Source organism: Salmo salar, chromosome 08, assembly GCF_965601325.2.
Source record: "Salmo salar chromosome 08, fSalSal1, whole genome shotgun sequence".
Taxonomy (NCBI): domain Eukaryota; kingdom Metazoa; phylum Chordata; class Actinopteri; order Salmoniformes; family Salmonidae; genus Salmo; species Salmo salar.
This window is the reverse complement of record NC_138298.1, coordinates 26141250-26155100: the sequence shown is the minus strand read 5'-3', so window position 1 is coordinate 26155100 and position 13851 is coordinate 26141250.

Genomic DNA, 13851 nt, shown 5'->3' with positions numbered 1-13851 from the left:
AATGTCATGTTATTGAACGGGAAAATGACAAGGAAGCCCAGCCTCTGTTCTTCTCCCTCTTTTTCTTTCCCTTTTTCCTTCTTGCCATCTTTCTAACTCTCCCTCTCTTTCTTTCCCTCTCCCCTCCCTCCGCCCCTCCCCTATCTCTCTCTGTGTTTTTTATTGGGATTTTGAAATGCGGCGTCGGGGGCTGAGTCAAATTTACCCCAAAATAGGACATCTTCATCAAACCATGAGGTCAGCCGCACTGGCGAAGTGGCCTCTTCTTCTTTTCCACACTCTCTCTGTTTACCACCTCTTCAGGAGATTAAAGGTGCTGCGCGGGCCAGTAAAGAAGGGATATATCTCTTATTGTCTTCCACATTTAAGAAGATTGAAGATGGGAGGATGGGAAAATGTGAAGATGTGAACATGGGAAGAAGGGATGATGGGAGAATGGGAAGATGGGAGGATGGGAATATTGGAATATGGATGAGAAGAAGGGATGATGGGAGGATGGAAGAAGGGAGGATGGGAAGAAGGAAGGATGGGAGGATGGGATTATTGGAAGATGGGAGGATGGGAAGATGGGAGAATGGGAAGATGAGAGGATGGGAATATTGGAAGATGGATGAGAAGAAGGGATGATGGGAGGATGGGGATATTGGAAGATGGGAGGATGGGAAGATGGGAGGATGGGATTATTTGAAGATGGGAAGATGGGAGGATGAGAAGATGGGAGGATGGGGAGGATGGGAGGATGAGAAGAAGGGATAGTGGAAGTTGTTTGTTCTGAAGTAGTGAGGTTAAACAACTGTTTTAGTTAAGTTATGTGATTTATTATTATAGAGAACTATACTGGCTGTCATAGGTGGGTTGGCGTGGGTGGGTGCATATTTGCGTGTGTGTGCGCGCATACTTGCCTGTTTGCTTGCCTGCATGCGTGTACCTGTGCAGTTACATTTGCATACTTGGCCACAAACACACATACAGTACCTGCGTGTGTTTACACAAAAGTCATTGCCATAAAGTGCGCGAATGACCCAAGCTGTGCCGTGCCCACACTGGTCTCATTGACAATTCATGGTGTGCTCTGTCTGTCTGGCAGTGGAGAGTACCAGTCAGAGATATGGTCCAGACCTGGCACTCTTCTGTCTGACTCTGAATAATTTAACACTACCCTAATCCACATGACACGAGTGATTCTCTCATTCTGATTGGATCAGCTTGAGTTTTCTCTTCATGTCTGGACTTAGACAGGTCTGTGGTTGGTGGAGGACACTGGGAGAATATGATGTTTGCTCTCTGGGCTGGAGTGCTTTTGTTTGAGCCCCCCAGGAAGGAGAGGAGAGGCACTTGGAGTGTCTGGTACTCTAGGACAGATGTTCCCAAACTGGATCCTGCCCCCCCGGAGCATGTTTTGGTTTCTGCCCTACACTACACAGCTGATTCAAATAACCAACTCATTATCAAGCTTTGATGATTTGAATCAGCTGTGTAGTGCTAAGGCAAAAACCAAAACGTGCCCCCAGAAGGGGCCCCAGGACCGAGTTTGGGAACCTCTGCAATAGGATGTGTCTTGGGACATGGGATAGCCATGTCCACAGAACCTATTTTGATTCATACACACACTAATATTGGTATACACATGTGTAGCCTCAGACATATCATGTTATGTCACATAAGTATTCATGATTGTGGACTAACAAAACATCTTATCTCTTCCAACACACAGACACACATATACTCTCGCTCTCTCTCTCTTTCTCTCTCTCTTTCACTCTTTCTCTCTTTTTCTCTCTAAGATGACAGTGGCAGGATGATGAATGGGGATTTGCATCACAGCCTAGCTGCTCCCAGGCCAGCGGTGCAGAGGTAGAGTAGAGGAGACTAAGGAGAATAATGTTCTGTCATTTCATCTTAAAACTCAAATCAAATGTTATTTGTCACATGCTTTGTAAACAACAGGCTTAGAATAACAGTGAAATGCTTAAGGGCCCCTATCAACAATGGAGAGAGAAAAATTGAGAAATAATAACACAAAGAATAAATTCACAATGACAAATGATAACTTGGCTATATACACGTGGTACTGAGTTGATGTGCAGTGGTATGAAGTAACTGAGGTAGATGTGTAAATATGTGTAAGGGTCAAGTAACAAGGCAACTTGATGATGAATAATTAACAGTAGCAGCAGTGAATGAGTCAAAAGAGTTAGTACACAAAGAGTCAATGCAGATAGTTAAATAGTTAACCAATAACTTCCCGGATGAAGTATTTATCAGTCTTATGGCTTGGGGGTAGAAGGTGTTCGGGGTCCTGTTGGTTCCAGACTTGCTACATCGGTACCGCTTGCCATGCGGTAGTAGAGAGAACAGTCTATGACTTGGGTGGCTGGAGTGTTTTAACAATTTTAGGGCCTTCCTCTGACACCACCTGGTATAGAGGTCATGGATGACAAGGAGCTCTGCCTCAGTGATGTACAGGACCGTACCCACTACCCTCTGTAGCGCCTTGCGGTCGGATGCCAAGCATGTGCCATACCAAGTAGTGATGCAGTTAAGACGCTGTAGAACTTTTTGAGGATCTGGGAGCCCATGCCAAAATGGTTTCAGCCTCCAGAGGGGGAAGAAGCATTGTCGTGCTTTCTTCAAAAGGACAGCAAGGAACGTGAAGCTCTCGACCCGCTGTCGGCCTCCATTTCCTGTAGTCCACGATCAGCACCTTTTTCTTGCTGACTGTTGTGGATATTATAAAATAAGGATTTGCTGGAGTCCAAGTCAAATTAAGATTCTTTATTTCTGAGCTCAGAGGGAACAGTTACGCAGTGCAGTGTAGACAGTCTGAATTCCAAAGCATTGGGTGATAAGCACATATCTTTATAGTTTCCTGTTCTTGGGCGGGACTTTATCTATACAAAGACGCAGGTGCAAGCTGGTTGGCAACACATGATGATACTCGCAAGAACAGGAGATTATAATAGGACCGTTTCACACAGAATTACAAGGTCAGAGACATACTCATTTATTTGTTACTTCTATTTTTTACTTATCTATTTTTTACTTAACACTTATTGTTCTTAAAACTGCATTGTTGGTTAAGGGTTTGTAAGTAAGCATTTCACTGTAAGGTCTACAATACAATTTGATTTGATGTGATTTATGTGGACCCATTACACCCTTTTTACAGAGGTGGCTATCTAACACTCCCAATTCCTGAACCAGGGAATCTCTCACAAAGATTCAGGAATAACATCAATACCAACAGTATCAGGAACAATTAAAGCCAGGCGTTCGTCTGCAGTTCAGGTCACGAATTTCTGGAGTTGTGGTATTTGCATAGCTCTCAGTGATTGGTCTTATAAACAGTGTGGGGGGATAGACATTGGCCTTATAAACAGTGTAGGGAACAATTGATGAATGAAACATCTTGCAAGTTTTACAGTCAGTAAGTCTTATTGCCATCAGGGGACAAACCCCTGACAGATTTAGGTGTCAGTCCACAAACACCATGTCATTGTCCATTGGTTTGAGGCACCTTATTATGGATGAAATACATACATTCATCAAATTAGTTTGGGGAGGGTCATGGAGGTGAGCTGGTGAATTGTCAGAATGTTCATTGCCACTCAATCCTAGCATCCCACTTCTGACACCAATCTGTCCTGTTGAACAGAGCAGCAGTTAAGTCCCAGGATGAAAAGTGTGAATTGCTGCCATCACCTCAGATCTGATCGTCCTCAAGGTTGCCCACCTTCCGGCAGTGGGATCCTTGGATCCAGTTGTCCCTTTCAGCGATCCTGACTGCAGTCGGAGTGGTCAGCAGCACTTGGTATGGTCCCCTCCACCGAAGTTGGTGCCAGTGCTTTCATCTGAGATCCTTCAGCCCGATCCAGTCGCCAGGGGAGATCTTATGCAGCTCTCCTCCCATTGGCTCGGACAGGGCAGCTCTTAAGTTCTATCATATACGTTACCATCTGGTCGTCCACACTGGTCAAGGTGAGCTGGGCTAGCTTCACCGGCACGTTGTACATCTTCATCGGCCTTCCTGTAAGTATTTCATGGGGCGACAGTTCAGTAGAACAATGGTCTTTACTTGTCATATACATCAAAACCAGTGGGAGGTCGGTAACCCATGGGAGAGAAGTCTCCTCCACCATTTTCCTCAGCCTTTGCTCAGCCATAACTTTACATAGCTTAGTTTTCACGGTTTGGTTGCCGCGTTCTACCGCGCCCCGACTAGCCGGATGATATGAACAGTGAGTGCGCAGAACCCCTAGCCAACAGCCAATGGCATCGCACGGCGCGAAATACAAAACCAACTGAAATACCACAATTAAATTTTCTCAAACAATCAACTATTTTACACCATTTTAAAGACAAGACTCTCGTTAATCTAACCACATTGTCCGATTTCAAAAAGGCTTTACAGCGAAAGCAAAACATTAGATTATGTCAGGAGAGTACCCTGCCAAAAATAATCACACAGCCATTTTCAAAGCAAGTGTATATGTCACAAAAACCAAAACCACAGCTAAATGCAGCACTAACCTTTGATGATCTTCATCAGATGACACTCCTAGGACATTATGTTATACAATACATGCATGTTTTGTTCAATCAAGTTCATATTTATATCAAAAACCAGCTTTTTACATTAGCATGTGATGTTCAGAACTAGCATACCCCCTGCAAACTTCCGGTGAATTTACTAAATTACTCACGATAAACGTTGACAAAAAACACAACAATTATTTTAAGATTTATAGATACAGAACTCTTTTATGCAATCGCGGTGTCAGATTTTAAAATAGCTTTTCGGCGACAGCACATTTTGCAATATTCTGAGTACATAGCCCGGCCATCATGTCTAGCTAATTTGACACCCACCAAGTTTGGCCCTCACCAAACTCAGATTTACTATAAGAAAAATTGGATTACCTTTGCTGTTCTTCGTCAGAATGCACTCCCAGGATTTCTACTTCAACAACAAATGTTGTTTTGGTTCCAAATAATCCATAGTTATATCCAAATAGCTCCGTTTTGTTCGTGTGTTCAGGTCACAATCCGAAGGGTGACAAGCGAGCGCATTTCGTGACCAAAAAATTCAAAATATTCCATTACCGTACTTAGAAGCATGTCAAACGCTGTTTAAAATAAATGTTTATGCTATTTTTCTCGTAAAATAGCGATAATATTCCAACCGGGCGACGTTGTATTCCTTCAAAGGCTGAAAGAAAAAAATGGAGTCGTCTCGTGGACGCGCATCTCCAGTGTCACTGTTCCCTGCCTGACCACTCACAAAACCTCCTGCTGTTTTTTGCCCAGAGACTGCAGACATTACACTTTCTGGCGCCTTCTGAGAGCCAATGGAAGCCTTAGAAAATGTCACGTTACAGCACAGATGCTGTATTTTTGATAGAGATGCCACAGAAGGAGAACAAATTGTCAGACAGGGCTCTTCCTGTATGGAAGACAAGACTCTCGTTAAAGACAAGACTCTCGTTAATCTAACCACATTGTCCGATTTCAAAAAGGCTTTACAACGAAAGCAAAACATTAGATTGTCAGCAGAGTACCCAGCCAGAAATAATCAGACACCCATTTTTCAAGCTAGCATATAATGTCACAAAAACCCAGAAGACAGCTAAATGCAGCACTAACCTTTGATGATCTTCATCAGATGACAACCCTAGGACATTATGTTATACAATACATGCATGTTTTGTTCAATCAAGTTCATATTTATATCAAAAACCAGCTTTTTACATTGGCATGTGACGTTCAGAACTAGCATACCCCCCGCAAACTTACGGGGAATTTACTAACAATTTACTAAATTACTCACGATAAACGTTCACAAAAAGCATAACAATTATTTTAAGAATTATAGATACAGAACTCCTCTATGCACTCGATATGTCCAATTTTAAAATAGCTTTTTGGTGAAAGCACATTTTGCAATATTCTAAGTACATAGCCCAGCCATCACGGGCTAGCTATTTAGACACCCGGCAAGTTTAGCCCTCACCAATATCAGATTTACTATTACAAAAGTTTGATTACCTTTTGTTGTCTTCGTCAGAATGCACTCCCAGGACTGCTACTTCAATAACAAATGTTGGTTTGGTCCAAAATAATCCATCGTTATATCTGAATAGCGGCGTTTTGTTCGTGCGTTCCAGAAACTATCCGAAATGGTAAATCAGGGTCGTGCGCATGGCGCAATTCGTGACAAAAAAATCTAAATATTCCATTACCGTACTTCGAAGCATGTCAACCGCTGTTTAAAATCCATTTTTATGCAATTTTTCTCATAAAAAAGCGATAATATTCCGACCGGGAATCTCCATTTAGCTAAACAGAGGAAAGAAAACAAAGCTTTCGGTCGACGCGGGCACGAGCCTGAGTCTCACAGTACTGTAACCAGCCACTACCCAAACGCGCTACTTTTTTTCAGCCAGAGCCTGCAAAGCCACGATTCAGCATTTTGCCGCCTTCTGAGAGCCTATGGCAGCCGTAGGAAGTGTCACGTTACAGCTAAGATCCTCACTCTTCAATAAACAGAGACAAGAAGAACGACACCTTGTCAGACAGGCCACTTCCTGCATGAAATCTTCTCAGGTTTTTGCCTGCCATATGAGTTCTGTTATACTCACAGACACCATTCAAACAGTTTTAGAAACTTTAGGGTGTTTTCTATCCAAAGCCAATAATTATATGCATATTCTAGTTACTGGGCAGGAGTAGTAACCAGATTAAATCGGGTACGTTTTTTATCCAGCCGTGTCAATACTGCCCCCTAGCCCTAACAGGTTAAGTTATTTTCAAAATGTGAGCCATTATCGCTTGAGAGTTTTGTCTGGGAACAATTCCTCTCATTAGTGCCTTAGCTACTGTAGATGATGATGCATGTCTGCATGGAAAACATTCTATCCATTTAGAAAACATGTCCACTATTACCAGACAATACTCATCAAGTGACTGAAAGGCCTCTCAGGTGTGGGGTGAGCTGAAATAAGCATGGGTGTAGCTCTTCCAACATTATGGGCTGCACAGATTGTCACGCCTTCCGCCGAAGTCGGTCCCTCTCCTTGTTCGGGCAGCGTTCGGCGGTCGACATCACCGGCCTTCTAGCCATCGTCGATCCACTTTTCATTTTCCATTTGATTTGTCCTTGTCTTACACACCTGGTTTCAATCCCCCAGTTACTTGTTCATTATTTAACCCTCTGTTCCCCCATGTTTGTTTGTGAGTGATTGTTTATTGTATTGCGGTCCGTTATTGTGGCCTTGGATTTATTTGACGTGTATTATGATTATTTTTGAGTAAAATTGCGTACATTACTCATATCTGCTGTTCTGTGCCTGACTCATCTACACCAGCTACACACAGACGTATTACACAGATAGATTTTAAATCATAGTTTTGTCTATTCTCCTAACTGCCCTGTAAATTTAATGGAAAGAGACCTATTGTGTAAGTTAGGAATTAACATTTCTTGCAGTGAGGAAGGCCTGGTAGTAATTTCTCCAAGCATTGGTATATATACCGTGCTGGACTTACAGTACCAGGCCACGATTGGTATTATTCAGGGGATTTTTCAGACCCCTTTGACCCACTGAAGTAACACTGGAAGGGCCCGACAGGCCTCCCTTTACATGTGACAATTTTGCAAGGTAGGGAAAAGCCACTGGGGGGAGTAAAGGGAGGCCCGTTGGGCCCTTCCAGACACCAGCAGAGGGGTCACGCATGTTCGCTGCCAACGCTTCTTTTCCACTCCATCAGCCCCCTGTTGTAGCAGAGAGACATCATTAAAGGAAAGAGAGGTGGCAGGGTCGATGCATGACATCACAAGGAGAGGGGAGGTAGGGGAATCAGCAGTCGCTTTCGCTGCACAGTCTGCAGCAGCGTTTCCTAGAGAAACAACATCGGTGTGTTTAGTATGAGATGCACATTTACAAATAGCAAGTATGGAGGGCAGGAGTACTGCCTCAAGCAGTTATTTAACCGTGTTATGGTGTGCTAATTGAGATGAGGAAAACACGATGTTGCCACAGTGTTCCAAAAATGTGACAGACACCAAAAGCGTACTGAGAGACAGTATACACTGTGAGGAACTTTCCCTTCCCCAACACAAAGGCATTGTGTGAGAGCAAACAGCTCTGCTGCCTGTGAGGAGAAGTGGGAGGGCAGTCTGGCTGCCTCCTCAATACTGTGGGGTGTACACACAGCATAAGATGCAACTGGATCACCTGATGAAGAGCGTTTCGCACGACCATCAACAAAACAGATCAGATCACCGTTAGGAATAGTCACATCTTGGAGATCAGGGCGCAGTTTACACAAGAGGTCAACCACCACACTGCAGTCATGTGCATCACCGTCAGACTGTGTGGGGTGTAAGCTTGCAGGGTTTAAGACCGTACATCTGTTCAGAGTAACATGCCACATTGTAAGTAACACATTCTGCCTATGTAGCAGCCTTGCAGGGGTGAGATGTGCTGTCCTTGCCTGTGGGATAAGGGAGAAGACAGAACGAGGCACATGAACAGTTAAGGGCCGCATAGCTACAATGTCAGCACAGGCCAACACTGCCTCCGTTGCTCCCGCCACAGAATGCAGGCAAGGAAGCAGTGCACGCGCAACAGTATGGAGACATTTCCAGAAGAAACCAACAGGTCTCATCTCACCACAGTTTGTGTCAGTACTGCTGTCATGAACCCATTATTTTCCGAAACAAACAAAAGGAAAGGTTTGGAGTGATCAGGGAACCCCAAACAAGGCGGCAACGAGAGTGCCTGTTTAAGCCAAATGAACTATTCTTCACCATCTTTAATCCACTCTATCTGATCCCCCATGGCCATGGGTTTCAAATGAATGAGATCAGAGAGAGGTTGGACAATTTCAGCATAATCAATTAACCAAACTCTCCAATAGCCTGCCATTCCCAGCGGTGTCAACACATGTTCTCTGAAGCTGGAGACTCATATCTCCCTCACTAGCTTTAAGCACCAGCTGTCAGAGCAGCTCACAGATCACTGCACCTGTACATAGCCCATCTGTAAACAGCCCATCTATCTACCTACCTCATCCCCATACGGTATTTATTTAATTATCTTGCTCCTTTGCACCCCAGTATCTCTACTTGCACATTCATCTTCTGCACATCTACCATTCGTGTTTAATTGCTATATTGTAATTACTTCACCACCATGGCCTATTTATTGCCTTAACTTACCTCATTTGCACTCACTGTATATAGACTTTTTGTTTTCTTTTGTTCTACTGTATTATTGACTGTATGTTTTGTTTATTCCATGTGTAACTCTGTGTTGTTGTATGTGTCGAATTGCTATGCTTTCTCTTGGCCAGGTCGCAGTTGCAAATGAGGACTTGTTCTCAACTAGCCTACCTGGTTAAATAAAGGTGAAATAAAATAAATAAAATAAATGTTCCTTGGTGCATAGTTTATGAACTTGTAAAATATCTTTAACCATATGTCGTGTCTTTGGCTATGCCGGATTAAGTGATATGACATGCTAACTTATAAAATGATTTCTCTGTAATTAATATTACCTGATTAAGCTAATCATGTAAATGTAATTAACTAGAAAGTCGGGGCACCACGGAAGAACGTTTATAGAGCCGTTATCTTCCAAATAAACTCTTAAAATACGTTGTAATATTTTACATCGATAGCAGTCAATATTAACCCTTGTTTTATTTTCAGTCTCATAATGAAAGTTGTAAGTTCTTGGCTATCTTCACGAACCCTGGCTAACAAGTTGAATCAGCAATACAAAATTGGGTTTAATTATTTATTTACTAAATACCTAACTAATCACACAGAATTACAAATACACAGAATACAATGATGTCATACAGAAAACGTCCCGGTAGACGGAACAGATATGACGGCTGGTTACACAAAGGAAAGGGGGTTGGGCTTGAATGAAAGAGTGGGAAGATTTAGGAACAGAGAAACAGCAGCTATGCTATCGTAAATACATTATCTTATGCATTCTAAATTACCGCCCATTTGGAAAAGGAAAATGCAATAAATATTTACTCTGAGCTGCGCTTCGGTAGATTGGTCGTAGATGCTGGCCGGGTTGGCCAACAGATCTTCCTGTACTCGGAAGAATGTCTCTGGTGGTAAATTGGATACGTGGTGGTATCTTCGTCCGTCTGTTAGACTGGATCCGTCGTCCGTCCTTTCCTAGCCCACGTTACAGCGGCCGCTGCTAACTCAACGGCTAGGAAGTAGCACTTCTGTAGTGAATAAGCTCAAAGTTCATACCAGTTCATACCATAGCTCACGCCGAGGTTGGCTTAGTTCTGTCCTTGACATGTGTGTCCTTCTAACGTAGAGGCTGCAGACCTCCCGTACTGGAACAACCTGGTTATCTTTTCGTCAAAGGATTATATAGTGGAGAGGGGGAGGGAGGTGTTTCATCGTTTATAACCCCCTGGTCTCTTCACAGGGTTGGGCCACTGATCGAGCAGGGCACTTTCCTTATGAAAACCCAAATCTCTCATTCGGAAGCTAAAATTACATTTCATCTCCTAACAAACATTTTCAATATCAAACATTTCAATTGCATAACAATTCCATGTGACTCTGATAACTAGAGGGTGTATACTTTCTCAGATACAGTTTATGTCGTCCTGTCATCAGTCATAATGTCTCAGATGACAACCGAACTGACATACATACTCATTACGTTATCAAGCATATTTCCACTGGTTTTATTAACAAAATATGGTTCCTTTTCCCCATTTGTTTGATGTTCCCAGACTCTCTATATTTAACACAGGCTATTCACGTCCTTCAGTAGATTCAGAGAGGGGAAGAGAGAAAGGTATTTATGGGGGGGGGTCATAAACCTTACCCACAGGCCAACGTCATGACACCTGTGTGTAGCCAAGCTTCAACCCTGTCTGTAGCAAAGCTTCTGCCCCCTGATGTGATAACGTGTCCCAAATATTTAACCTCTTGGGGCTAGGTGGGACGCTAGCGTGCCACCCGTGGTGCACTCCATCAACAGCAGGTGCATTTCAAGAGCGGCAAATTTGAATCCAAATAAATGTCAAAATTCAAATTTTTCAAAAATACAACTATGTTACACCATTTGAAAGATAAACATCTCCTTAATCTAACCACGTTTTACGATTTCAAAAAGGTTTTACGGCGAAAGCATAAATTTAGAGTATGTTAGGACAGTACATTTACAAGAGTTGTGTGTAATGTTTTGTCAAGTCAAAGACAGGGTCACCAAAACCATAAAACCAGCTAAAATGATACACTAACCTTTTACAATCTCCATCAGATGACACTCCTAGGACATTATGTTAGACAATGCATGCATTTTTAGTTCTATCAAGTTCATATTTATATACAAAAACAGCGTTTTACTATGGCATTGATGTTGAGGAAATCGTTTCCCTCCAATAACCGGCAGTCAAGTCAGCGTCACAAATTAAATAATTAAAATTAGAAAACATTGGTAAAATATTATATTGTCATTTAAAGAATTATAGATTTACATCTTTTGAACGCAATCAAATTGCCAGATTTAAAAATAACCTTACTGGGAAATCACACTTTGCAATAATCTGAGCACTGTGCCCAGAAAAATACGCGTTGCGATACAGACTAGACGTCATGTTGGGGAGATCTAAAATCGAAAATACTATGTAAATAATCCATTACCTTTGATTCTCTTCATCAGATGTCACTTCCAGGTATCACAGGTCCATAACGAATGTAGTTTTGTTCAAAAAAGCTCATCATTTATGTCCAAAAATCTCCGTCTCGTTAGCACATGATGTAAGCCAGCCGGACTTCTCGTCATGAACGAGGGGAAAAAATATATTTCCGTTCGTTCAAACATGTCAAACGTTGTATAGCATAAATCATTAGGGCCTTTTTTAACCAGAACATGAATAATATTCAAGGTGGACGAATGCATAGTCTTTTATAACGTATTGGAACGAGGGTACCCAACATGAAGTAGCGCGCCAGGTGTCTAATGGGACATCACCGTTCCATGGCTCTTGTTCGGTCAGATCTCCCTCCAGAAGACTCAAAACACTTTGTAAAGGCTGGTGACATCTAGTGGAAGCAATAGGAAGTGCCAAAATATTCCTAAACCCCTGTGTTTTTCAATGGGATAGGTTTAAAGTCAATACAACACATCAGGTATCCACTTCCTGTCAGAAAATGTCTCAGGGTTTTGCCTGCCAAATGAGTTCTGTTATACTCACAGACACCATTCAAACAGTTTTGGAAACTTTAGAGTGTTTTCTATCCATATATAATAAGTATATGCATATTCTAGTTACTGGGTAGGATTAGTAACCAGATTAAATCGGGTACATTTTTTTTATCCAGACGTGCAAATGCTGCCCCCTAGACCCAACAGGTTAACAGTCTGTTGGACACATGTTCATTTGTTTTTCGAGGCCCTGGGGCCGTTATCAGCTAGAAAATGTAGCAGTGCAACAGTGTAAATTTCGCATAATTCTCTGTCAGGAGAGCAAAGAAGGAGGTCATCAACATACTGAACAAGAGTGCTCCATTTAAGCAGCACAAATGACAGCAAGTTGGAACTCAATTCACCCGTACAAATTACATGGCTCTCAACATAATCTTGTCTTTGAAAGAAAACACAAACCAATACTAAGAATCTGGGTGCACAGGAATGCTAAAAAATGCATTATCCAAATCAACAGCTGTAAACCAATTTGAATCTGGCGGGACAGAAGAAAGGATGGTGACTGGGTTTGGCACAACTGGGGCCCTGGCGTACACTGCATCTAAGATCTTGTACCATTCTCCATTCACCAGATGCTTTTCTGACCGGTACAAATTGGCGTGTTGCAAGGTGATGACGTACAAGTGACACCAGCCCCCTTGCTCAGCAGAGAGGTCAGGATTTTTCCAATGCCTTCCTCCTTACGCAAGGGGTACTGTGCCTTGTGGGACGGATACGTGCTTTTAGGAGAGAAGGTCACAGACGTTGCTCCTCTCATCTTCCCTATGTCATATTTATCCTTTGTCCATAAACAGTCGGGAACCTGGGACAACAGTGCGCTGTCAGGGGCGGGCTGGTTAGGTGCAAGGGGAACAGAAACAGGGGCTTCATTGTCTCCACTGTGCACTGCGTTCGTGCTGTTCACATCCTTTCTGTGAGCCCCAGGGGAGAATTCTCTCCCGTCTGGCTGAGCCTCCCTGTCAGTTGCCAACCACAAGCCCTTAACCCATGTACCAAATTCTTCCCATTTGGTATCCTCTCAAATCCCAAAATCAAATCAAATTTTATTGGTCACATACACATGGTTAGCAGATGTTATTGCGAGTGTAGCGAAATGCTGACGCTGCTAGATCCGGCAGTGCAGCAGTATCTAACAGGTAATATCGAACAATTCCACAACAAAACCTAATATCTTACAAATTCCACAACAAAAGAATGTGAGATATGTAAACATTCTTAAAGTGGCATTATTAAAGTGAATAGTGTTCCATTTATTAAAGTGGCCAATGATATCAAGCCTGTAGGTAGGCAGCCACCTCTCTGTGCTAGTGGTGGCTGTTTAACAATCTGATGGCCTTGAGATAGAAGCTGTTTTTCAGTCTCTCTGTTCCAGCTTTGATACAACTGTACTGACCTCGCCTTCTGGATGGAAGCGGGGTGAACAGGTAGTGGCTCTGGTAGTTGTTGTCCTTGATGATATTATTTGCCTTCCTGTGACATCGGGTGCTGTAGGTGTCCTGGAGGGCAGGTAGTTTGTCCCCGGTGATGCGTTGTGCAGACTGCACCACCCTCTGGAAAGCCTTATGGTTGTGATCGGTGCAGTTGCCGTACC